The sequence below is a fragment of the Camelus bactrianus genome, chromosome 7 (genome assembly GCF_048773025.1).
Source record: "Camelus bactrianus isolate YW-2024 breed Bactrian camel chromosome 7, ASM4877302v1, whole genome shotgun sequence".
Lineage (NCBI taxonomy): Eukaryota > Metazoa > Chordata > Mammalia > Artiodactyla > Camelidae > Camelus > Camelus bactrianus.
In genome coordinates, this window is record NC_133545.1 from 44,413,819 (window position 1) to 44,438,545 (window position 24,727).

A 24,727-nucleotide genomic window follows, 5' to 3' on the forward strand; every position below is an offset into this window, starting at 1 on the left:
GCCAGGATCGTTTGTTCCTCATCCTCAAATCTGCTTACATCTCCTACATCTTGACCTCATCTCTCCCCATTCATCCTCACTCAGGAGCCAAAGGGAGTGAGAAAGAGAAAAGGTGGTCGGAGGGACTCTTGGGGGAAGTTTGTACTGTGTTCAAAAACTGGATTCGAGGTTTTCAAAAGAACTGGGGTGGCAGCCCCTCATCTTCCCATCTCTTTGCCCGTCATCCCAGCATTGAGTGGGACAGAACTCCCATGATACTGCCAGGAAGCTTCACACAAAAGATGGCGCCTGGTTTGTATTTGAGAACTGCAGTGTGTTAGTTAGGTAAGACTGCTAACGCTGCCAGATTGTTTCGCTGCAATTTTTGAAATGAAGAGACTTTTCTTTCTTCTATATAGTCTTTTCCCACTTCGATGTCTGCAGTTACTACTTCAGTATAGATGACTTCCTTCTTCCTCACCAGCCCTCCCGAAATATTTATTTACTGAGTTGCCTTTTCTCTTCCAGAGGTCAGGTTAGCTCCTGGGATTCTAACCCCATGCCATCCCTGAGGCAATGGGGCCGTGGGTAAGGATGCAGCGAGTGTAGTTCACTGGAGAGATTACTGTAATTGGAGGTAGATGCAGGTTATGAGGGGACCTCAAGCCAGAGCTACTAAAAATCACTTTTTTTTAAGTCTCCATGTATATTAGGACATTGAATAAATATTCCAATAGGGTTGCAAAATTGTGGCGTATTTTGAAAGTTTATGTTTATCAAATTTTCAACACCCACGCAAATTCAAGGACTGTATATATAAACTCACTTAGAGGCAATGCCAAAAGTCTCAGTGTGAGAAATTTCATGAATACAAGGCCTGGGCCACATGGCCCTCCTCCCCATCTTCCCACTCCTTCCTAACAGCTCCAAATTGCCGGCTCCCTATTCCTTCCATTTGGATGTCCCTCCTTTCCAGCACCCCCACCCTGCCTCTTCCAAGCACTTCAAGCTCAAAATGTCTCAAAATGAATTTGTCACCTTTCTCTCAATCACCAAATGAGTTCTTCCTCCCAAAGTTCCTCTTGCTATGAACGGCAGCACCATCTGGTCACTCCCCTAGCCCTCCTCCCTGATCATCGTTCCTTAAAATCTGACCAGTTATCAAGAACTGTGGGCTCTTCCTCTGCCTTCTGCCCCAAACTCCTCCTGCCTGTCCCTCCTCACTGTCCACTGCCTCAGTTAGGGCCCCGATGACATCCACCCACACTGTTATCAGGCCTTCCAGAGGCCTCCCTTCCTCCTGCCTCTCTCACACACATTGCATCCCCTGCCCACTGGGCAGATTGATCCTCCTGGTACCACACCCCCCCAGCTCCCTAGTGCCCACAGAATTAAGTGGAAACTTGCCAGCCTGAGAATCAAAGCCCGTCCTAGAATAGTCACAACCTCCCTTTCCATTCCTGTCTCTTATCCCTCCACACACTTTAAGCACAAGATAAACAAGAATATTAGCTATTCCTCAAACGCATCTTTGCCTCTTCACCTCTGAGCATTTACCTGTGCTGTTCCTCCACCTGCAGGCCATTGCTGAAAATCTGCTCGTTGAAACTCTACCCTTTCTTTAAAGTCTACTTCAAATGCTTCAGGAAATCTTCCCTCCTTTCCCTGCCCCGCTACAGCCACCAGATGCATGGTTTTCTCTTTTGAACACTAGTAGCTCTTTGATTCTTTTACTGACTTGTGGAACTTAATCTTTTTTTAACTTACACTCAATTCAACCCCATTTCACAAATGTTTCGCAAGCACCTATTAGGCTGTGGTGTGTGCTGGGGACAAACAAGTTAGAGGGTCCCCTTTCCTCATGGAATTTATCATCTAAGGGAGGAGGCTGACAGGTAAATACTCAATTCCCTCAAGACGATGAAGTAGGATCGTATTTGGTGGCAGCCCAGAAAAGAGCTGCTCACGTAAGCTGGGTGGGAGAAGGAGACACAGGGCAGGGAAGGAAAAACCCTCAGATGACCCTTAGTTATTTCTGTTTAAACTTATCTTTTCGAGATGGGCATGTTCTTAAGGGAAACTGGCTCACGTCACTGCGTCTTCTTAAGTCTGAGTATTGTGCCTGCACGTCAGTGCTTAAACCACAGTGGAAAGGCTTTTTTTTTTGTTTTTTGTTTTTTCCCAAAGAGCACCCGAGTCTTAAGTTTGCATGAAGTTCTCTTGTGGAGAAATGACTTTCTTGGGAGAAAAGTAAAATAGAGTAAGATGCAAAAAGGAGTTTGACTCCAAAGCTTGCACTCTTTTCCAGAGCTTGAACTGGATGCTGTGCCTCTCCTGTCTCTGTCATTAGTCTCATTTCACAACTTTCACAAACAAAGGCTTTGGAGCTGAGATCAGGAAAGACTGTCTAGAGTCCAGTGGCTTTTCTGCCCCATTAGTCTCCTCAGATACCCCAGGACCTTCAGTAGAGTGATTTGCATAGAGCCCACAACAGGGACTGGATAAATGAATACTGAGTATTGAACATGTTGGAATTTGGAAAAAAAAAATTAATCTTGGTAACATGCTGATTGGGATCTACATACTGGCTAGTTGTTGGCCAAACCCTTTCCTTGGCCTTCCTGGGACTGGTCTGCAGTTCTCATCAACTGGGGGTTAGTTTGGTCCCATGATTGAATTCTAGCCCACGGGATGTGAGCGGGCCTAAGGGCACCACTTCCAGTCTCCATGCTCTGTCTCTCTGTGACGGAGTTCCCTGTGGAAGATGCAGAGTCAGAGATGGAGGCAGTCAGAGTCTCCGGAATCTCGACGTGGAAGCTGCCTGCTGACTTGGCACACTCACGCTGGACTGTTACGTGAGCAGGGAAAAAACCTTCCTTATGTTAAGCCACTGAGATTTGGGGTTTATTTGTTATAGCAGCTGATGTAACCCTAACTAATACAATCCACTTTACACTGTGTGCAGAAAAATGAGGACCAAGAAGCAAAACATCCTAATGGGCAATCTGTGAAACCAGATTTTCCTTGCGGTGGGTTTGCTGCTTTGTCTCTGAGTGCCCTCAGTGGGCCTTTGGAAGCTGTTGCTTCGAGATTCATTCAATAGTATGTTTGAAGTTGTTCTGCATTAAATTAAAAACTCAGTAGTTTGAATGTGGATGCAAATTCCTAATAGCTTTAGCAACTGAAGAAAAATTTCCAGATGTTTCACAAAGCACTAAAATATTGTACATTGTTTTCTTTTTCAATGGGAAATTATTCACAGGGCAATAAAAAGTTGTTTTTTCAGTAAACAGATTATGTTTCAGTCTGCGGTGTGAACACTTAAATGGAACGATGCAATATGCCACTTTTTAAAACAGGGTTTTAAACATGTCAGTACAAACCTTTCAGTCCTCTGTCCCATAAATTCAACTTTTTAAAATGAAATCAACCTGAGCCCTGTGAAAGCTCGTACTACTCTATCAAAACCAGTGAAATTTGCCTGTTTATTGCCACCTATGGTATGTGGCAAAGAAACATTCTTTTCACCTGGGACAATTTCTTCAACTTTACACCAAGTGAAATTTAATTGCTTTCACTTCCTGGAATCATTAGGCGTTAGTCCTGCAGGAGGTGGAGCCCAGAGGAGACGCTGAAAAATAAGTCTCGGCTTAATACATTTTACCTTGGAATTGTATCCTTCTTCCTTCTGCCACTGGTGATACCCCACGTTTCAGCCTGGGAAGCCACTTTTGAAAAATTTAAAGAGGAAAATTACAGAGGAAGAAGTAATAACAGGTCTCCTGTTGGGAAGAGAACACATCAGAGGTGAATCGACCCTGAAAGCAATGACTACTCATGCCACAATCATTACTATCAAACAACTGGAATATCTCATTCTTCCAGGTTCACTTTTTGGTATGTTTTTGGCTTCACATAAAGTAGTGCACGCAGTACCAGGTAAGCAAAACGACACCCAGGGCAATCCTTTCCCTGAGCTATGGTTGAATCATGTTCAAGAAAATCAGAATTGCACAGGACAAGTACTGTGCAATCATTTTATTCATATTACAACAGGTTGCTATCCTTTTCGAGAGGATTCACGGAGCCTTTCCTATTTAATTATAAATCATATGTTAAAGTTCCTTACAGAGTATTTGAATGAAGATTAGGTAATTACTCAACAGAGAGGATGAGCAAGGGTAAAATTAAAGACCCTTGTTAAAGTCACTTCCAGAAATGAAGGTGGGCAGCCTCCTCACAGATAATGTAAGACCAAGAGAGACGGGAGCTTTTAGGAACGCACGCTTCCGGATCACACACACACATTGTAAAGCGAGGTACACCTGTGTGATATGTTGTACGTGTTCTTTGTCACTGTTCCAGCCCCCAAGCCTGTGATATGCTGCAAAATGCTCGTTGTAATCACAGGACAGGGCACTGTTAATCACTGGCTGAGGCTTGAAGACCCTTTATTCTTTGGAGGACATCGAGGATGGAATACTGAGTTGGAAAATGTACAAAGGAAGAATATAGTGCGACTTGTTTGGGGGATGGATACGAAAGGGGAGAGACAATTGAGTGAGAGCAGCAATTTCCTTACAGGCAGGAAACTCCATTTGTACACACGATGGTTTCACAAGTTCAACAGAATTGGATTCTGAGCTTCCTATATAAATCTCAGTTGTTTTTTTTTTTAAAATCATTCTTTCCTAATGGATAACTATCAGCTCTGGTGTGTGTGTGTGTATTTAAAGGATGAAGAAAATAATTATTTTCTACTAAAGAATTTTAAGGTATGGATAGTTTTGGTACAGAAAACCCGACTTGATTAAAGTCTCTATATTTCACTGTTTGATTACCCGACTTCCAGTCTACTTTAAAGGCATATTTTTCAAGACAGGAGGCTAGAAGATATTTCATGTGACTGCTTGTTAGCCTGCAAGCTTATGAATGTTTAGACCAGTGGTTTTGGGGTCTCCATCTGCACTGCTGAACCAGGCCACACGATTGTTAGGGGAAGGCCTGTCCTCCTGTATTTGCAGTCAACCTAAGAATCCTCAGCATCTTCATTTTCTCTCCCTTACATCAGCAGATCGTCAAGAATTTCCCCCTCTGAAACCCCCCTGGATATTCACTTCACTGACTTTCACCCCAATGTAACGTTTGGTTAGTGGGGGTTTCTCCTTATTAAGGACTTTCTGGCACAAGGAAGGAATGCTTTCTGAGGGTCTATTTATAGGGTCTCTTAGGCTCTTTTGGGAGGTTATACTAGCCAAATGGACCCAATCTCTGTATTTATGAGGTTTAGTGGGGAGACAGACATAAAAAATGGACTATCTCATAGCTAGTCATCTACTGTGTGGTCAGCCTGACAGAGGAAGCCAACAGATTCTGAGTGTATTTGAGGCTGAACTGGGCAAAGTTACTTTGAGGGACTGACTCCTATGCTGAAAGTTAAAAGTTTGCATAGGATTTGTTTGAAACAGACACTAAAACTATTTCGGGCAGAGCCTTAATTCAGGGAGGCTAGGGATGGGCAGTGTGTGGGAAAGGAGGTTGGAGCAGGTGACAGGTTGTGGGGTGGGGCTAATCACACAGGCAGGTAGAACAGAATGGTGGAAAGTTGGTACCCATTATTATTAGGGCAATAAGATTGGAATGGTTCTTGGCTAAGTAAACATTGCTTGCAAAGATCTTAAACTGTCCATCCTTGCTGGGAGATTCCAAAATCTTTTTAACCCAGGCTTAATCTACTCTTGGTGGGTTTGCAAGCAAAGCCTTGTGGGCCATGGTGAGACTTTATGTCATGTCCTGAGAGCAGTAGGAAGCCACCAGGGGGTTTTAGACAGAGGAGTGCCTTATATTTATCAAGTGCTGCCAACTAAACTACCATCTTGACCCAACAAAATGAGTAGTAGCTCCCATTGTTGAGAACTTGGATGAGGTTTGGCAAAGGGCAATATAATGTGTGTGTGTTTGTAACAAGTCATGACAATTAAGTTTTAGAAACTGTTTAAAGGAGGAAGAGGTTAGTTAAAAAGAAGACATTAGATTTGCCTAACTGCTGTTCAATCTAACAGCACATGACTATACTAAAAGAGAATTGAACCCAGTATCTGACTTATGACTGTTTTGAACCAATTAATTTTTGCAGTAATCTCACTCCTAAAAAATGGTACTCTTGAAAGAAACCCATGGTGAGAGGAGCAGAAGCTAACACTGACATATCAGTCTTTGATATGGAAGTACAGTAGGCAGACATGTATTTTTCCCAGATTAGAAGCAAATGTGTAATGGAAGTTGAAATATAAAGAGTTCCTCCATTTATCTTCTTCACTAAAGGAAGAAAAAAGCATCATACACATCGTAGATCATTTGAGTTTTAGGCTGATGATTTGAAACATTTTTATAATTCAGTGGCTCTTTTTGAATATCCAGATGTTAATAATGGTTCCCTGCTATGTGATTAGGAATGAATCTGCCAAGAAAAAAATGAAGGCTTTTCTCTTGGGGGAAGCTGAGTTACTTCTGTTATTTTCCCAGGCTTCCTGGGGAGGTCTATCAACATAGGAATAAATGATGGGAACAGGAGTCTGACTGGTCAGCATGGAATTATCAGCCTTGTTTTCTGAGTTCAACCTTTATTATTTACACACTCAGCTTGAAATGTGATAAATGTAGTAACTTTCCAATGATTTTATTCCTTGAAATCCAACAGATTTTGAAGTTGAAAAGTCTGTGTTGTATTAAAAAATTTGTTGTCATTGGTTGTGAAGGTCATGACTCTTGCCCAAATTAAGGAATAATATGAATAACAACTGAGGATTCCCTCCTTTATATTTTTCTGGGGAGAAAAATATCATTCTCTGAAGAGAGACATTTAAAAATTACAACACTCTCTTAGAGAAGCCCAGTGACCAGCTTGGATAATTTTTGTTTTATTGTTATATATCTGATATGCCTCCTGCTTTAATTTTTTTTTTTTTTAGTGTTGCAGGTTCCACACAAGGGTTGTCTTAGGTCTAGATTTCAGAATAATTATGTTCAAGCATTAAAATTCTCTACTTAGTCTTAATAATCTTCATTTATACTTAGGAGCTGAAACACTTCTGGTTTAATATCTAAAAATAAAGAGAAATTTGCAATGACCTCTTTCTATACATGACTATCTTTAGCCAACAAGCATTTACTGAAGGTGTCTTTAGGGATTTGTTGTTAAATTAGAGCTTTCAAAGACAAAAACTTATCTTCAAAGAAGACATTCAGGTGGCCAACAGGTACATGAAAAAATGCTCAATATGGCTAATTATTAAAGAAATACAAATTAAAACAACAATGAGGTATCATCATGAGAATGGCCATCATTGAAATGTCTACACATAATAAATGCTGGACAGGGTGTGGAGAAAAAGGAACCTCCTACACTGTTGATGGGAATGTAAGTTGGTACAGCTACTAATGGAGGACAATATGGAAGCTCCTTAAAAAACTAAAAATAGACTTATCATATGATTCAGCAATCCCACTCCTGGGCATGTATCTGGAGAAAACTCTAATTCAAAAAGATACATGCACCTTAATATTCATAGCAGCACTATTCACAATAGCCAAGACATGGAAACAACCTAAATGTCTATCAACAGATGACTGGATAAGAAGATGTGGTATATATACACAATGGAATATTACTCAGTCATAAAAAAGAAACAATGCCATTTGTAGCAACAAGGATGGGCCTAGAGATGATCATACTAAGTGAAGTAAGTCAGATAGAGAAAGACAAATATATGATATCACTTATATGTGGAAACTAAAAAAAAAAAAAATACAAATTCTATTTACAAACCCAAAACAGACTCACAGACATAGAAGACAAATTATGATTACCAAAGGGGAAAGGGTAGGGGAGGGACAAATTAGAAGACTGGGATTAAAAAAATAAAACAAAACAAAAACAAAAATTTATCACCTGAGAAGTGAGAAGACCATTTCTCTTTTAGTAGCACTTATTGGACATTTAATATGCATAGCATTCTGCAAAGGAGCAGAAGGTAAAAACAACATTAATAACAATAGACTTCTTTCATATACATACTCCATATACATTAACATCAAGAGCTAACATTTATTGTATACAATGGGCCAGGCACTGGGGTAAACATGTTACATACTTTGTCTTATTTCTTCCTCAAGCCCCCTTTTGAGGTACGTACCGAATTACACCCATTCAGAGTTAAAGAAGCAGAGGCTCACGAAAGTTTAGTAATTTGCCTAACACCACACAGCCAGGGACAAATCCAGGACACAGGCCCAGGAAATCTGTTCTAGAGCCATCTTTTCAGCACTTTTTCTGAGGGAACCCTCTAGATCAGAGTCCTTCAAAACATGATTCACAGATTACTTTCTGGGGACCCACAAAATCAAAGTATTTTTATGTTAACTGTAAGATGTTATTTGCCCTTGTTCACTGTACTGACATTTACACTAAAGGTGCAAAAGCAATGATGGGTCAGCCTACCAGCTCCTTAGCAAGAATCAAGGCCCTGGCTTCAAATTGTACCACTGCTGTTTACTCTCAGGGGGAAAACGTCAGTTTCACTTAAGAACACCCTTGGTGAAGGAGGGAAAAAAATTATTAATTTTGTTAAATCTTATCCTTTAAGTACACATCTTTTTAATATTCCGTAAGACAAACTGGGACAAGTGCATGAAGCCCTTCTCCTGTACACTGAAGTTTAGTGGATGTCTTGAGGAAAAATTCTTGTGTGATAGTTTGAGTTGTGAGCTGAATAGTTTCTGCTTTCACGAAGCCCCATTTTCACTTGAAAGAATAATAGACACACTATGGACATTTAGTGTTGGCATATTTAGTAGATCTTTTTACAAGAATAAACAAAGGGAGATTATTGTGTCATGGAAATCACTGATAGTATTTATGGCTAATAATAAACTTGAGCTTTCAAGAGAAAATTGGTATATTGGAAAACTCATATTCACCACTGTGAGCGCAATAGCTTCAAAATACTTGGAGATTCTTTTGATGACATCATAGGAGATAGTAACGTGTGTTACTATTGTCAGTAACAATAGTAATTTTTTGATATTGTAAAATTAAATGTGCCAACATTTGGAAGAGTATATGACTTAGTTAATAAATATTTTCCCAATAACCTACACTTCATGCTAAAAAATCATGCATAGGTAAACGATTCATTAAAAGTGCAAGTAGAAAATGGATTTTAATGTAACAGAGCATCCAAAGTTAATTTGTGTAGTTTCAGATTCCACAACATAATGGACCTTTAAGAAACTACCACTCGTTGAGTTTTGGTATCGTATCAAAGAAGATCCACAATCATCTGATAAACTTATCAAAATGCTCTTTCTTTTTCTAACACATAACTATATTCCTTATACACTTCAATCAAAACAACATATTGCAACAGATCAATTATAGGAGCAGATATAAGAATACAGCTGTGTTCTATTAAATTAGACAAAAAAATTGTATGTGCAAAACTGTAAAACTATGCCATTCCTAAACTTAAAAATTAAAAACTAATTTGTGATGAAATACACTTAACAAAAAATTTACCATCATAACCATTTTTAACTGTACAGTTCAGTGGTGTTAAGTACATTCACATTTTTGTGCAACCGATCTTCAGAACTCTTTTCATTTTGCAAAACTGAAACTATACCCATTAAGCAACAACCACCTGCCCCACCCCATTCCCCTCTCCCTCCTCAGTTCCTGGCAGTCATCATTCTACTTTCTCTCTCTCTGAAGTTAACTACTCTAGGTACCTTATATAAGTGGAATCATATAGTATTTATTTTTTTGTGACTGGCTTATTTCACTTAATAAACTTTTTCTAGGAAGGAAATACAGTTGTTTTCATTAAAATGTTATTTATATTAGCATGTTTCTATTACTGTTATTTATTTTAAAGAACAATAAATAGATACCTTAAATTCTAATAGAATGAATACAGATAGATCTAACCTATATAACTCTCCAGGATTCTCAATAATTTTTCAGAGTATAAAGGGGCCCTGAAACTAAAAAGTTCAACCGCCACTGTTCTAGATACACTGTTATCACTGAATACTTATCAGTCTGTGTAGTTCAGAGAGGTTGAGTGGTATCTCAACTTTCTGCAGCTAACAAGTGCCAGAACTCAGGTAGCTTCACTAACGGGATTAAGTGCTTTCTCTTCCACCCTGCTTAGTGCTTTCTACATCTCTCTACGGTGCCACTGACTGCATTATGGTAATTTTTAATTCTAATGTTTGTCTTCCTACCCTGTGATGACTATCATGGTATGAACTGTGTAATACTCATTTTGTGTATATATTAGCTTTGTATCTATATTAACTCAGTATTTATAAGTGGATGATTAATGAAACCCAGATGGCAGCCAACAAACTTTGAAAGCTACAGATCAACTCATTGTGTAAGTGCAGAACATAGAATTTTAAGGGGTTCTGGAATGCATGTTTTTAATAGCTATTATATAGTTTACTGTGTTTGGAGAGAAATAACTTACATATTGAACTCATCATTTCACAGATTCCATTGTTTAGTATGGACATCAAGTTAAATGTTAAGTAAATAATATTGTAGTGAGTACATTGGAAAGGCAAAAAAAAAACCAAAAAACAACGTGATGGTGATAGTTTAATGGTGAAATTTGGAAAGCTTTATCTTAGCCCTAAATTATATTTCCTCTGACAAATGAATTTTCCTGTTACTCTCCTCTTGCTGATAAGGAGAAGTCTATTGGTTGAGATTCCTTGAAATTTTCATAATATGTGCAAATATGAATTAATACAGAATACAAGAATTATATATGGGACTTGGAAACTAGTGCTAATATATCCTAATAATTATTTTAAAGACCTTATCTTTTCTGGCAATGACTTTTTCTCACTTGTTGAAAACATGGTTTAAAGACATGGCACCAATGAGGAAATTTATTGAACTTGACTAAAAATGGTCTGTGTTAACGATAAAAAACTCGTGGACACAATAAACTCTCACACTGGCCATATTTTATTAGTAATAAATACCACTGATAAACTCAGATGCTGCCACAATAAAGGGATCCTTAGTGCTGTAAATGCTGTTTTCCGATTTACTATGATTTGGGTATTTATTGACCTAGGGCTGTCATCAGCCTGAAATTACTAGTGTTTGGGGTATAAGTTAGGCAGGATCTCAGAAGATCTTAAATTCCATAGGGAAGAAGGTCTGGAAAAAGTGCCTTTTGTGGGTCTCCATTTGATCTTCTACATACTTGGTTTCAATTTACCTCTAAAGCCATGTTGACCGCTTTGGAGCACAGAGCCAAAGCTGAGTCTTTTAACTAGAAATACGGGACAGGCTTCAGTTCCTGCTGCAATCAGACCAGATGTAGGTCTTGTCTCTACCTTCCCACTGAAAAGTCTGGGGAAGGTGCAATATGAACAACGTGTTCCTCCTGGGAACCTGGACCAGGGATCGGAACTTTTTGGAAGTGACTTGGCCGGATCTTTTCTCGAACTGTGTTTAATTCTGAAAACCACGGACTGTCTGAATTGAAGGGGAAGCAAAGACAAAACTATTCAAAACACTTCTCTCACAGCTGAAGAAACAGAGAACTAGAGGCTAAGTGACTAGCCGAAGTCAATGGTGTATTATTGGTGACAGAGCTAAAACTCGAGTCTAGCATTAGTAGTTTTGATTTCATTCAACTACCAGTTAATGGAGAATGTGGGACTTCTTGGAGTGTAGCCCTGGAGCATGGAGTGAAGCAGGATCAACCCCACCCCAACTCATTCACTCTGCCTCTGCCTGTGTTGTCTGTCTGTCTCTCATACACACATATACACACAGTATTCAAGTTTCACCTCCAACACTCAGCAGCCGTGTGACTCAGCAGTGGGTCACTTGGGAAAGCTAAGACTCAGGACGGTAAAGGGCTCCACAGAGATGCTAATCCCTGTGCTGTCTGTTGCACAAATTCCACGAGAGTATGTATGTGGAAGTCCATTCTGAGATATAAAACCCCATACTACTGTAACAGAGGATTTTAAATCAAAGATCTGAAATGCTTTAGTTCACGTGGTTTTGTGTACAGGTACAAGAACTCTCATGAGGTTTTGAATCCTGCTGTCTGTTATCATTTGCATAATTCACAACTCTGTAAGGATGGTATTGTTATAACCAAATAGGCAGGACTCCCCCTTTCTCTCCTCATCTCTGGAAGCCTTTTAAGCTAAATTCTCAACTTCACACCTTGCTGGAGGTCCCCTTGGACCTTTGGTTTGTTATTTCAAAGCTAGGATAAAAAGAGTTTAAAGGCACAGACATGTTTAAGAAAAATATACCAATTGCTTTGGGCCTTTTCTTTCATTCTGCAATATTTGGCAAGCTTTTTACACTTGCTAGAGCTGTGGGCTGTGGGTTAGGGTACTAGCTGGGTTTTGATCCTGGCTCTGCTCTGAGTCCCTTTGGATCACCATGTAAAATAAGAAGGCAGGCCCAGAGGACCTCTTAGCCCTGCCTTGGCCAGTTCAGGCTGCCAGGACAAAATATCACACACTGGCTGGCTTAAACAACAGGAATATATTTTTTTACAATTTTGGAAGCTGGACGTCTGAGATCAGGGTGCCAGCATGGCTGAGTTCTGGTCAGAGCTTTTTTCCTGGCTTGCACATGGCTGTCTTCTTGCCGTGTCCTCATACGGCTGAGACAGCAGTGTGAAGAGAGTTTTTGTTTTGTTTTTGTTCTTGTTTTTTTATTTTGTAACTCCACTTTTTATTTTGTATGGGATTTTAAAGACAAATGCATACAGAATAATTATAAACCTGTGTTATTGGGCCACAATTATATGAAGGTACAATTTGTGACACTAATAACATACAGAGGAGCTTTACAGGATTAGAGATTATGTATGGATTGAAGTTAAGTTGGTATTCATTCAAACAAGATTGTTATAAGTTTAATTTAGGGTATTAAATGTAATTCCCATGGTAACCATAAAGAAAACACTTAACACACACTTAATACATAAAAGGGAATGAGAAGGAAATCAAAATGGTTCACTATTATAAAAATCAACACAAAAGAAGACAGTAATGGAGAAAATGAGAGACAAAAAGGCATAAGATATAAAGAAAGCAAATAACAAAATGGTAGAAGTCTTTCTTTGTACTAATTATTTTAAATGTAAATGGATTAAACTCTCCAAACAAAAGGCAAAGATTGGGCCCTGCTGTGCAGTGGGGGCTGATGGTTTGGACCTATGGACTCAATGCACCCGCTCTGAAGGGACTCTTCAACCAATGGTCAGTTACTAAACAGCTCTACTGAATGGCTGTTGTGGGGAGACAAAGATGACTAGATCTCTCTCCACAGAACTCACACTCCAGTTGAGAAGACAAATATATAAAAGATTATAATTTTAAAAATGCTGTGATACGATTTCCTTTTTAAAGGCTGGATTAAATTCCATTAAGTGTACATATCACATTTTCTTTATCCCATTCATCTGCTGATGGAATGTGCAACAACATAGATGAACCTGGAAGACATTATGCTATGTGAAGTAAGCCAGTCTCAAAAGGACAAATACTGCTCAACTCCACTTACATGAAGTACCTAAAATGGTCAAACTGACAGAAGCAGAGAATGGAATGGTGGTTGCCAGGGGCTGGGGGTGAGGGGGAGATAGGGAGTTGTTCAGTGGGTATAAAGTGTCCATTATGCAAGATGAACACATTCTAGAGATCTTCTGTACAATATAGTGCCTATAACTTACAACATGGTATTGTGTATTTGTTAAGAAGGTAGATCTCTTGTTCAGAGTTCTTATGACAAAAAAATAAGAAACACAAGGAAACTTTTGGAGGTGATGGATATATTTATTACCTTAATTGTGGTGATAGTGTTATGGGTGTATGCATATGTCTACATTCATCTAATTATATACATTGAACATGTGAGTTTTTTTGGTATATTGATTATGCCTCAATAAAGCTGTTAAAAAAAATGCTCTGACTGAGGTGTCCTATAACACAGAGACATGTTCATCACCAGTAGCCAAAGAGGTAACAATCCAAGGTGGATAGGTAGTAATGTTGGCCTGTGGGTCCTCTGGGTGGATGACGGGGTTTGAGCATATGGAGATGGGACAAAGCATAGGCAAGGAAAAGCAACAGGGCATGAAAACACCTAGTGAGCACAAAGCTCTGCTAACGGTGCTGGTGGATGCAGGAATCCAAGGGAAAATCCTGGTCTCAAAGTGGCCGCAGTCGAGGCAGGGATGAGACACAGGCTCACCAAAATGCTGACATGAGAAGTGAGTCCTGAAGACCCCTAGACAAAGCCACCCAGATCCTCTCTGTAACGACCTAGTTTTAGGATGTGTTCCGGAATGAGCTGCTTCAATTTGAGTAAGTTTCAAAAGTGGCAAGGTCTTGTAGAAGTGGCTGATCCAACAGCGTGCTTACTCCCGCAGATCTCGTTTAGAAGAGTGCCCTTCTAGAAAGCTTCCTTTAAAAATTTAATTATTTGAATATGTAATATATGAACATGGTGTAAGAGATACAGGAGGAAGGTATACAATGAACAGTAATTCTCCCTCCCACCTCAGTCACCTACCACCTGTTTACTCACTTTCCCCACATCACTGTTTCCAACTGCTCGTGTCCTCTTCCAGAGACATTTTATGTGTATGTAACACAATCTCTATCTCTCTCCATATATAAATACCCCCTCGTCTTTAAACATACATGGAAACATACTATATACTCTTTCTATGCCTTGTTTCACCTAGAACTATATCCGGCTCTGATTCCACATGATCTCATATAGAGCTTCCTCAGTCATTATAGCTTATTAATTTATGGGCATGCCTATTGTCACATCCCCTACTGATGGACATTTAGATTGCCTTTAATCTCTTGCTGTTACAATAATGGTTCCATAAATATACATAACATATCATTTTACATTTGAGTAAAGGTACCCGTAAGGGCAATACATTTCTAGAAGTGGAGTTGCTAGACCAACTTGTATATACTTTGAAACTTCAGGTAAATGTTATCAAGCTGTTTTCCATAAAGGTCATACCTCTCGTGCCAGAAATGTATGAGGGTGCCACGCTCTTACCAGCACGTTCTGTTCTGAAACTTCTTGGTGTTCGCCAAACTGATTGGTGAAAAAAATATTTCTCATAATAGTTAGAATTCGTGTTTTGATTATCCTGAAAGAAGTTGAGCATCTTAAAAGGCACCTTTAAAAATCATCTACCACTCAGTCCTTTTGGGAATGGGCAGAGGACAGAAGGGAATAATAATTCAGAAACGAAGGTCTCAAGTCAGCTGAAAGATAATCGTACTAAGTTCTTTGAGGACAAGCACGTGTCTTTTCCCTTTTCATCTTCGTTGGTGCACAAAACTCTCTATAAACATGTGTCAGGTCATATTTGCATCACATTGGTGTAAGAGGGGGAGCCTTTTCCATATCTGCCCTTTAAACTTTGATGTTTGCCCATCAAGGGTTTGAAAGTGCTTTCCTGAAAAGGTCAGTTCAAAGAGTTCAAATTTCACTTCTTGTTATAATATTACCGCCTGAAGGACCTATTAAACAATAATACCATTATTTTCGTGACTTTTTTGTTGTCTTTTCAAAATCATGGTGTATCTGTGAGGAAGGTGTCAGAATCACACTGATCTCAGAGTGGGGAGAAAAACACTCTAAGAATTACTTGGACTCCAAAGCTTGAGGAAAGCTCTTAACAGTCTGTCTTTGCTACTGAATTTTTCATATTGCATCAGCCACTATTAAATGTCAGTCAGTTATAGCTCTTTGGTGCATTAACCTTAACTCTAGGACATTTACCATAGGAGTTCTGATCGTTGGATCCCATGGGAAACATTAGTATTATAATCTACACTACAGCCAGTATTGAAAATTTTATTAGAATGCAGCATGATATATCAAGATCTCTAAAGAAATGAATCATTTTTGCAATTTGACTTTGCAACCATTAAAACTTTCTATAAACATAGATCTATGTATCCAATAAAGAGCATCCAACATGAAGCTTTTTTGTACACTCAGATATTTCAAATTTTAGGATAAAAGGGTTAGTGGCAATAAAGTTCACATTTACGTTCTTGTTCTGCCCTCTTAGGAGTGAAAAAGTATCTGTTTTTAGCCACCAAGTTCCAGGCTAGAAACCATGTAAAAAAAGATAATGAATTAGATCGCATTCCCTCTCTTCTTCTCTTCCTTCCTCTTTGCCGCTTTCCCTTTCATCATGTATGAAGCAGCTACCACACGGGGTAGAGTCAAAAGAGTACGTAATTATGCTTGTAAGTAATCACCATATGTTTTCTCAGCCTTTGTATGGGCAGTTTTTTTTTTTCCTGTAAACCTTTTTGTTGGCAACAAACACCAAGAAAGCAGTTGGTTTCACAGTGGTAAAACACTGCTTTCCTGCTCAAAAACTTCCTTTTCATACAAGTGCCAGAGTGCTTGAAATTCTATCACTAGGGTTTTCATTCATTTGGTTTAAAGTAGTACCCACAAAGTCCCTGTTTAAATGTAAATATATAACTTGGAATAAATAACAAACTGATATGTACTGATATGATATCTGGGATTTAAAAAATTTGATCATTAGCTGCCACCCAGCAGAGAACTGACCCCTGAGGAAACAGAAACCCCAGGCAGGTGATGTTTGTTGAGCGAGAGTGGTCCAGAACATGGGATGTTACTGGAGATTTGAGAGGATGCACAAGACAAGGACCCTATGACCTGGGTTTGTGAGCACAACTGCTCCATCGTCTCTAGATACTAGGAAACCTGGTGCTGCTGCCCCTCTCTCCTGGGTGGTGACCGGCATTTGCTGAGTGAGCTCCTTGCTGTTTGTAGGATGAGGACTAAGCTCCCCTGCAGACTTGTGCTCCATTTCCAGCTCCAACTCTCACCCTGGTCTCTGCTCTTCTGCCACCCCTCAGCCAGGAGAAAATTATTTGTTTTCCCCCCAACCCAGCCTGATGCACTTCTCCCCATACTCCCTCTGCTGCTTGTGCTCAGGATGGTCTGCCTGACAAATCCTGACTTAGTTCTCAAAGCTCAGTTCAGAAATCCTTTCTTCCTCGAAGTCTTCTGTGCCTTTGCTATCGTCACATTCTGCTCCCCAGGGAGAGCTGACACCACCCCTCCTTCTTCGGGCACTCTCTGAATCCTCCGGCACCTCCAGTACAGCGTCGACAACTCTGTAGCACTTACTGGTTTACTTGTCTATCCCCTTACTAGAGTCCACGTTCCATGTCCATTGGGGTTTAAAGTAGAGAGCTAGTGTAAGTTCTGAGAGAGTCTCTACTCTTTATATTTGAAGATTAGTCCCACAGCATGGATTTCCAGACTGACCTGATACAACCTAAGGAACGTTACCAGTGGTGCCCTATGGACACTATTCTGTGTACAAGCATGTCTTACTGGGGAGGATAATGTGCCTCAAAGCTGTGGAAAAGTAGCAGAGGAAGGGACAAGAGAATCGTCAACATCTAATTTAAGCCTAGATGGCTCTTTACTGGATTCATAAGCCTAAGTTACTGATAAAGGGGAGGGTAAACAGCAGAACCATGAGTGGCATTCATATTCGGTGCCAAATGGTGGAGGCACCCACACACTCAAGGAGGGCAAGGATGAAAACAAACAAATCCACGCACGTCAAGAGGATGAAGAAGTTCAGGAACTTCTAGTCAGTGCGGCTCAAATAAATCTATCCTGGACCCTAAACCTGAGAGTCTCCCATTGAGACCTGATAAATGTGCCACTTCATTTCTCTGAGTTGCGTCTTCCATATGCGGCTAAACACGTCAACACTTCAGACCACATCCTTTCTGATTTTAGAATTTTTCCAAACAGAGTGGGTATTAAAACCTGAAATCTTGGATGCAAGAAGAAAACTTTTGTGGACTGACCAAGCAAAATGTTCAGCTGCCCGAGGCTGCAGAGCAGGGAGACAATATAGGCATTTACAGGTCAGGCCTTCTGGAATCCTCGTTGAGAAGTGTTGGACGGGGCTGCATTGAGGGCTGCCTCCCTCCCAGTCCTACCCAGAGCTGCTTCCTCTCACAAGCATCACGTGTCGACAGCGACAGAAAGAGAGGGCCTCTTTCTTTCCTCAAGTTGGAAGAAGTCTCAAGTTTTATGATTTGTATGAAGTGAGGGGTGGGAGGGTTATTTTTTAATTTTCTTTTTTTTAATCCTCATTAAGTATTTTGGAATCAGTCAACATTCAGTGCTCCCCTTTCTCAGTGGTATTTAATTTTCAGATTTGGAATACTTTCAAAACCCATGAAGAACAAACTTCCATAAGCCACTTGGTTTTCCATCAAAAATGTCACATACATAAACACCGTATGTGGCACTATCCCACATAACACAGTTAAAAGATGTAAATACAGGGTCTTTGACTTAAATCAATGGCGTGAATAAATACACTGCCGAGTGTTTTACATATGTGCTTTTTAAAAATTATAAACACGCACATCTGTTTGCGTTTTGTAGATACAAAGTTCACAAACAAGTAAAAGTCGGTGATATTATTTTCTCTACCCAAACTGTTAGAAGAATGTCTGTTGTGTATGTATGTGTGAGTAGAAAAATTAGGCACAATCTAAAAAACCAGTATAGGTTTCCAGCCTATATTTTTATATAAAATGAAATCACCCATCTGACATGGCATCTGCATTCACCTCTTTCGTGAGCAATATTCTGAAAGGATGGCTTTATAATTTATACAGTGCCTGCTGGAACCTGCTTAGCGTAATTGTGATTGTGAAGGATTAAGGAAAAGCCAGACCTGTAATAGAAACTCAGACCTCACCCTTGTCTGGGGGAGCTCTATGAAGTGGGCAGGGAAACAACAGTAAAATGAGGTGAGTGGTGTTTCAGTGGCACCAGAGGCTGCCTCTGCCTATAAATATTAGTACATCTATACAGGCCACCGAGGGCTGCCTGTCGTGCTGTCACTCACATGGTGGCCAGGAGGCTGGCAGAGGCCAACTTTCTGTCAGGCGGCTCAGTACATCAGCTCAGAAGCTGGGTGTAGAGGAAGAGATTTTAATTCTTACATCTACTTTTTAGCGTCAATGCATTTTGTAGGTGCCAGTTTCTATCATACTGCAAAATAATTAGCACTGAAAATGCACTTTTTTGAATGTTTGAAGACACTGGGATTTGGTAACTATTCTAGACAACGACAATCACAACCACAAATATGCAGGTCATTGGGGCCCCCAAGTGCAGTGACCTCATATGCCAGAGGGAAGTGGTGTCATGGATTTTGATCCCTCACCGCAAATATCCAAACCATCTCAGGGATAACACTCATGGGCCTGAGGCCCAGGCACATTGGTCTCTCACTCTTCAATGAAGGGAGAAAATTGGGCCAATGGGCATTATCTCACAGTGGTGGGCCATGTAGCGACCTCTTGGGTCTGTAAGACCATGGACTCAGATTGTCAGACTGGAGAGAAGAAAACATTCTAACCAGAATAAAGAGATGGGAATAAAAGAACAGACAGTAGAATGGGTATGTTATGTTGGGGGTGGTTGAGAGATGGAACAGAGGGGTCTCTTGGAAGTACACTTTGCACAGGGTAAGTACTACTGGAAAGGTCTGACTGGGCTCAAACGTTGCCAAATGCATTCACCTTTACGAATAGATCATGCAAAATCTTGACATTTGATGTTGAGTCCATATGGAAGAAATGTGCTATAGTAAAAATGTTACTGTTAGGACAGCTTTATTTATAACCGCCAAAACTTGCAAGCAATCAAGATGAAAGTTATAATGAGTGGGAAGATTAGGGAAAAAAAAACAAACTTGTATTTAAATGGCCCCCTATCAATCTGATGATATCTGAAAGTACTTTATGTAGAAATAATGCAACATTATTTACGTACATATTCTAGTGACTTTTGGGACCTGGTACCTCCAGGAAATCATTGAGTCTGCTGTGTAGGCCACATAATTGGTCTTAAGTTTTAGATTATGGATCAGCAAACCTTTTCTGTAAAGGACCAGATAGTAAATATTTTAGGCTTTGAGGGCCATACAGTCTGTTGCAACTACTCTACTGCCATATTGCAGAAGCAGCAGTGTACAATTTGTAAACCAAAAGGCAGAGCTGGGATGCATTTATATATAAATTTCACATAATTTTCACATGTCACAAAATATTGGTTTTTTTTAATCAACCATTTAAAAATGTAAAAACCAGCTGTAGCTAGTTGGCTGTACAAAAAGAGATGGCAGCCCTACTAGGCTGTACTTTGCTGACTTCTGCTTTGTAACATCACAGAAAAAACTGGCCTAGTCAGAACTGGTGTGACTCAGGCCCAGCTATTTGGTGGAGTGAAGTGGAGATGATGAAAGAGGAATCCGGTAGCCCTTTGTCTCATTGCTTCCAATCTGAACCTAAATCCATAGATCTACCAAATCACCTCAAATTAAGTCGATCAAGTCAGTGCAGTATTTCTCAATCTTGGCACTATTGAGATTTGGGGCCAGATAATTCTTTGTGTGTGGGGGTGGCGTTGGGGAGTGCCTTGTGTGTTGTAGGATGTTTAACAGCATCACTGACCTCCACACACTAGGTGCCAGAGGTACCCCTCTTCTATCCAGTTGTGACAACCAAAAACATCTTCAGACATTGCCAATGTCTGCTGGGGGCAAAGTTAACCCCAGTTGAGAACCACTGAGTTAGTGAAACAGCCAGAATGACAGGAAATTCAGTGAACCCTTAGCAAACAACTAACTGGGATGGAGGAGAAGTGTGTGAGAGTGTGTGTGTGTGTGTGTGTGTGTGTGTGTGTGTGTGTGTTTATCCTCTGACACGCCAGTCTTCCCGAGATTCCCATGGAGGAAGAAGAATAGCTTGCCTTCTCAAAGACAAAAGTATAATCACAAATAATGCTTCCCCTGAAGGGGGCACAACCTCGGGGAGACAGCCTCGCCATCCTATCAGTCCCACTGTTAGCAGAGCACTTCTCATTATCAGGAAATCTAGTCAGGCCCCACAGCAAGTAAACAGGGCTCTGGGCTTTCAGTAAGGCTTTTATTGTGTGATCACCCTGTAAAATGAAATTAAAAAGGTCTTCTGTTTTTAGGGTGGAAAAATACTTCCTTCTTTCAATGGACAAGGAAATTCAACAAGAATGGAATCATCTCATTTTTTGACCAAGAGGGGAAGAAAGATAAAAGACAGTAGGAAAAAAAAAAAAAAAAAGAAGAAGAAGATCTTTCCTAGGAGGTGGTGGGGAGTGTTTACATTCAAAGGAAAATTTGCATGAGTGGATTTAACGTGGGCTTCCAGTTAGAAAATGTTGACCAAGAAGTGCTATGGTGTGGAGGTGGGACACTGCTCAGGGTGCAGCCCCCAGTGTACTATCGAGAGATATCTGTGATAGATGTTGTATTAAGAACTTTCATTTAAACAAATACGCAAACAGACAAAAAAGCATAGGCTGACTGAAACATTTGGCATGGCTTTTTACTTACGGGACACTGTTCTGCACTGGTTCTTTGCCATTTCCACTGAAACTGACATGGAGATGTAGAAGCATTAGTTTTGCCATTGAAACAAGTAGATGCTTTGTTGGTGTTGCCTTTTGCTTTTCTACCAGGGCAGCTACGGCTAAGAACAAAAGTCAAGTTTCAGCTATTTGCCAAAAGCTTCCCCAACAACTCACCAGCCCCTCCTCCAAAATTCAAAACCAAACCAAAATAATCCAAAAGCCCTTTAATCCTATGAAGGAAGTTAAATGGAATTACCCAAGTGGGTAACTGCTCCTCCTTCACTCATTTGCCACAAATCAGTTTGTTTCTACTTGCCTCAAAACTCCCATTAAATAAAAAATTTGTCTTGTAGCACACAGATCATTTCCCATGACCAAAATGCAGATCTGTCTCCTTTTCCTAGTAAAGAATCTGAGCTATGTTTCTTTTCAACAAATCCCTATTCCCCAAACCATATTACACATTTCACATGTTTTGTCTGCTTGTCTTCTGATTCCAGCTGTGTCATTTTTGTTATCATGCCTTTGTGTCTCAGGACAAACATTGTAGGGCAGCAGCAAGGCAAGGATGCCTCTGATACACTATTAACCCAAACTCGGTTCTTACCAGCCAGCATCCGAACCAATGACCTACACCTCCTCACTGTTGACAGGAGCATTTTTTTCCTAATGCATATTTTAGTCTTGATTGACCATCAACCATATGGCATGATTGTCCTGTGGGTAAGTTTATTATTAACAGCTCACAGCTGGAGTTACAATAACTACACACGGCTGTGACATTGCACTAACTGACCAAGACACGTCTGAGAACAAGACCCAGAAAGTGGCCCTTGCAAATTACTTCAAGCAGAAATGGAGAGTTTAGTGGGAAACACAAGTTTCAGATTAGAAGTTTCTATGTTAAGACCAAATTGGTCTGGGGAGACAGGCTGGCTAGAGGAGATGAGAAAGAGAGAGGAGGTACCCGATTCATGCAAAGGCGTTCTTCTGAGCCTCCACTGGGGCTTTATTCAAATGCATTATTTAAAACAGTTTCCTATTAATAAGAAGGAATCAACTGCACTTACAGTGGCATTAATCCTGAATTTTCAAGTGCTCAATTAAATCATTCAATCCATCGGGTGACTTCTGTCCATATTTCCCTGTCTATCCTGCAGTCATAGGTGAGGCCAGGCAAGGTTAGAGAATGGCGTGTGCCGTGTTAGCTCTATCACTGAGCGTGAGAGTCGAGGAAGCTGAGTTTGGAGAGGACCTGGGTGTTGTCTGCAGCACCAGTGAGTGGGGTGATGAGGGGCAGGGACACTGGCCAGGGGCTGTGCATGAGTTAACAGGCTACCACCAGATCCTCTGGGGAAGGCTCCTGGAAATTCTGGAATGTGAATAGGCTGTCTGTGCATCTCTCAGTAAATTTCTTTCTCAGATGTTTCCAGCTAGTGCGCCTCGACTGAGGAATGACTGGGGGAGAAGAGGGGAGAAAGCCAATGAGCTCAGCGTCTTATAAATCAGCGGCACTGAGCTGAACTGGAACTGTCAAACTGTGGAAAAACCTGCTGCTGTGCAAGCTGGTGAGTCTTTTCCAAAACAAAACCTAACCCTTGCTTTGCTGTCTAGATGGGAGAGGGCTTAATTCAAGTTCACGGAGGAGTGAGGCGTGCAAGAAGAAATATGGTTTGCTAAGAAAATAATAAAAGAACTCAAGGTAGTGCATATGCACCGTGTCCCAATTCCGATCTTGGCTCAGGCACAGAATTACAAGTGGGGTCATGAAAAATAACCCAGTACTGTCATTAGTAAATCTCACCAAGAGGTCCAATAATACTCTCTGCTCCAAAGGCAAATTAACCAAACAACCTTATAGTCTCCCGATAGCATCATCCCCATTTTATGGATGAGGAAACTGAGGTGCAGGAAAGGTAAGTACCTTGCCTAAGGATTTGACCCAGCAAAGTCTGGCACCAGAAGCCATGCTTTCAACCACTATGGCACTGGTCTCTCTTTATGGACATCACAGAGCCCAGGTTATAATCTCTGCTCTAGGCAGTAGGCATGTCTCATCCTGACAATTCACATTCTAAGGTAGTCCTGCTCTGCTGTCTGTGTCTCAAATGTATCCCAACACTGGAGTTGTGCCCATGTTGCTCAATCATTCTATACCAATACATGTCTGAGATTATGTTAGTGCTCCCCCCTGCCCAAGTCTTTATACCAGTTGCTGAAAAACAGCTTTATATTTGGAAGCACAGGCTTTAGGAGGCTCCAGTGAGGTTTCCAATGGCGATTGTAAGTCTGCCAGATTGCATTGTCCCCAACCTGTGGAGGCGTGAGGGTCAACCCCTTGTGCACTGGGACTGAAGTTCAGTTACTGTTGCTGGGGAAACCATAATTGAATTTCCTGAATTATTCGCAGTGCGATAGAACGTGAATCACCATATTTACTTGCCTCCTAGGCCCTGTGGCATCTGTTGTTCAGCTCACAAAGCTTCTATTGACTGAGAGAGGGGTTTGTTGATCCAGAAAGCTGTGATGGGCACATGAGGCAGTGGGAGCTCGAGGACTCCTGTGTAGGGCTGAGATTTCTCATCCAGTTCAACAGTCGCCAGCCAAATGGCCTGGCACAGAAAACCCGAGGATACGGCCTGAGGCCCTGGCGTGAAATTGATCCTTCTCTTCCCTGATGCACTTACTTCTCAGCTTAAGGGGAAGGGAGAGGCAGTGTGGGAAAGGGGTTCGTATGGAAAAGGAGAGGTAGCAGGAAGGAAGCACAGGGGATGGGAAGGTGGAGGCAACTGGTGCAAGAGGGCTGCAAGGCCAAGGGCCACTCTGTACAGAAGAGGAAGGCTTGTGACAGGACGTGGCTAGTGGGATGGCTCCACGGGGGAAGGGGACACATTCCATCCCTCGAGGGGGTAAATGCTCATTTGGTGCTAGGGTGCTAAGCTGGAGGGCCACAGGGTTTTGCAGCTTGAACTGAAATCTGGCCGTGTCTTCAATTAGAAATTAGTTTCTGGTTGAGTTGTGGAAGCTCTGACCATCCAGTGTGGAGTGATTTCTTCCCTGACTCGGGCTCCAATATGATGTTTCAATAACTGAGGCACCAAGAGTCACCCCTCCAGAACCCCTCTTCTGATTTCCTTTTGTATTCAACATCAGACTTTCCAAATCAACTGTTTCATC

At 40.8% G+C, this 24,727-nt stretch overlaps 1 long non-coding RNA gene across 1 annotated transcript; it reads right to left on the reverse strand.

Annotated features, from left to right (window-relative positions):
- Nucleotides 1–528: 528 nt before the first annotated feature.
- On the reverse strand, nucleotides 529–23,186 carry LOC141578156 (uncharacterized). Its single transcript, XR_012508166.1, has 4 exons — nucleotides 22,621–23,186; nucleotides 21,534–21,669; nucleotides 7,931–7,995; nucleotides 529–3,761 (listed from the first exon to the last, which is right to left on the reverse strand). It is a non-coding gene; the product is annotated as an uncharacterized LOC141578156 (long non-coding RNA).
- Nucleotides 23,187–24,727: the final 1,541 nt, after the last annotated feature.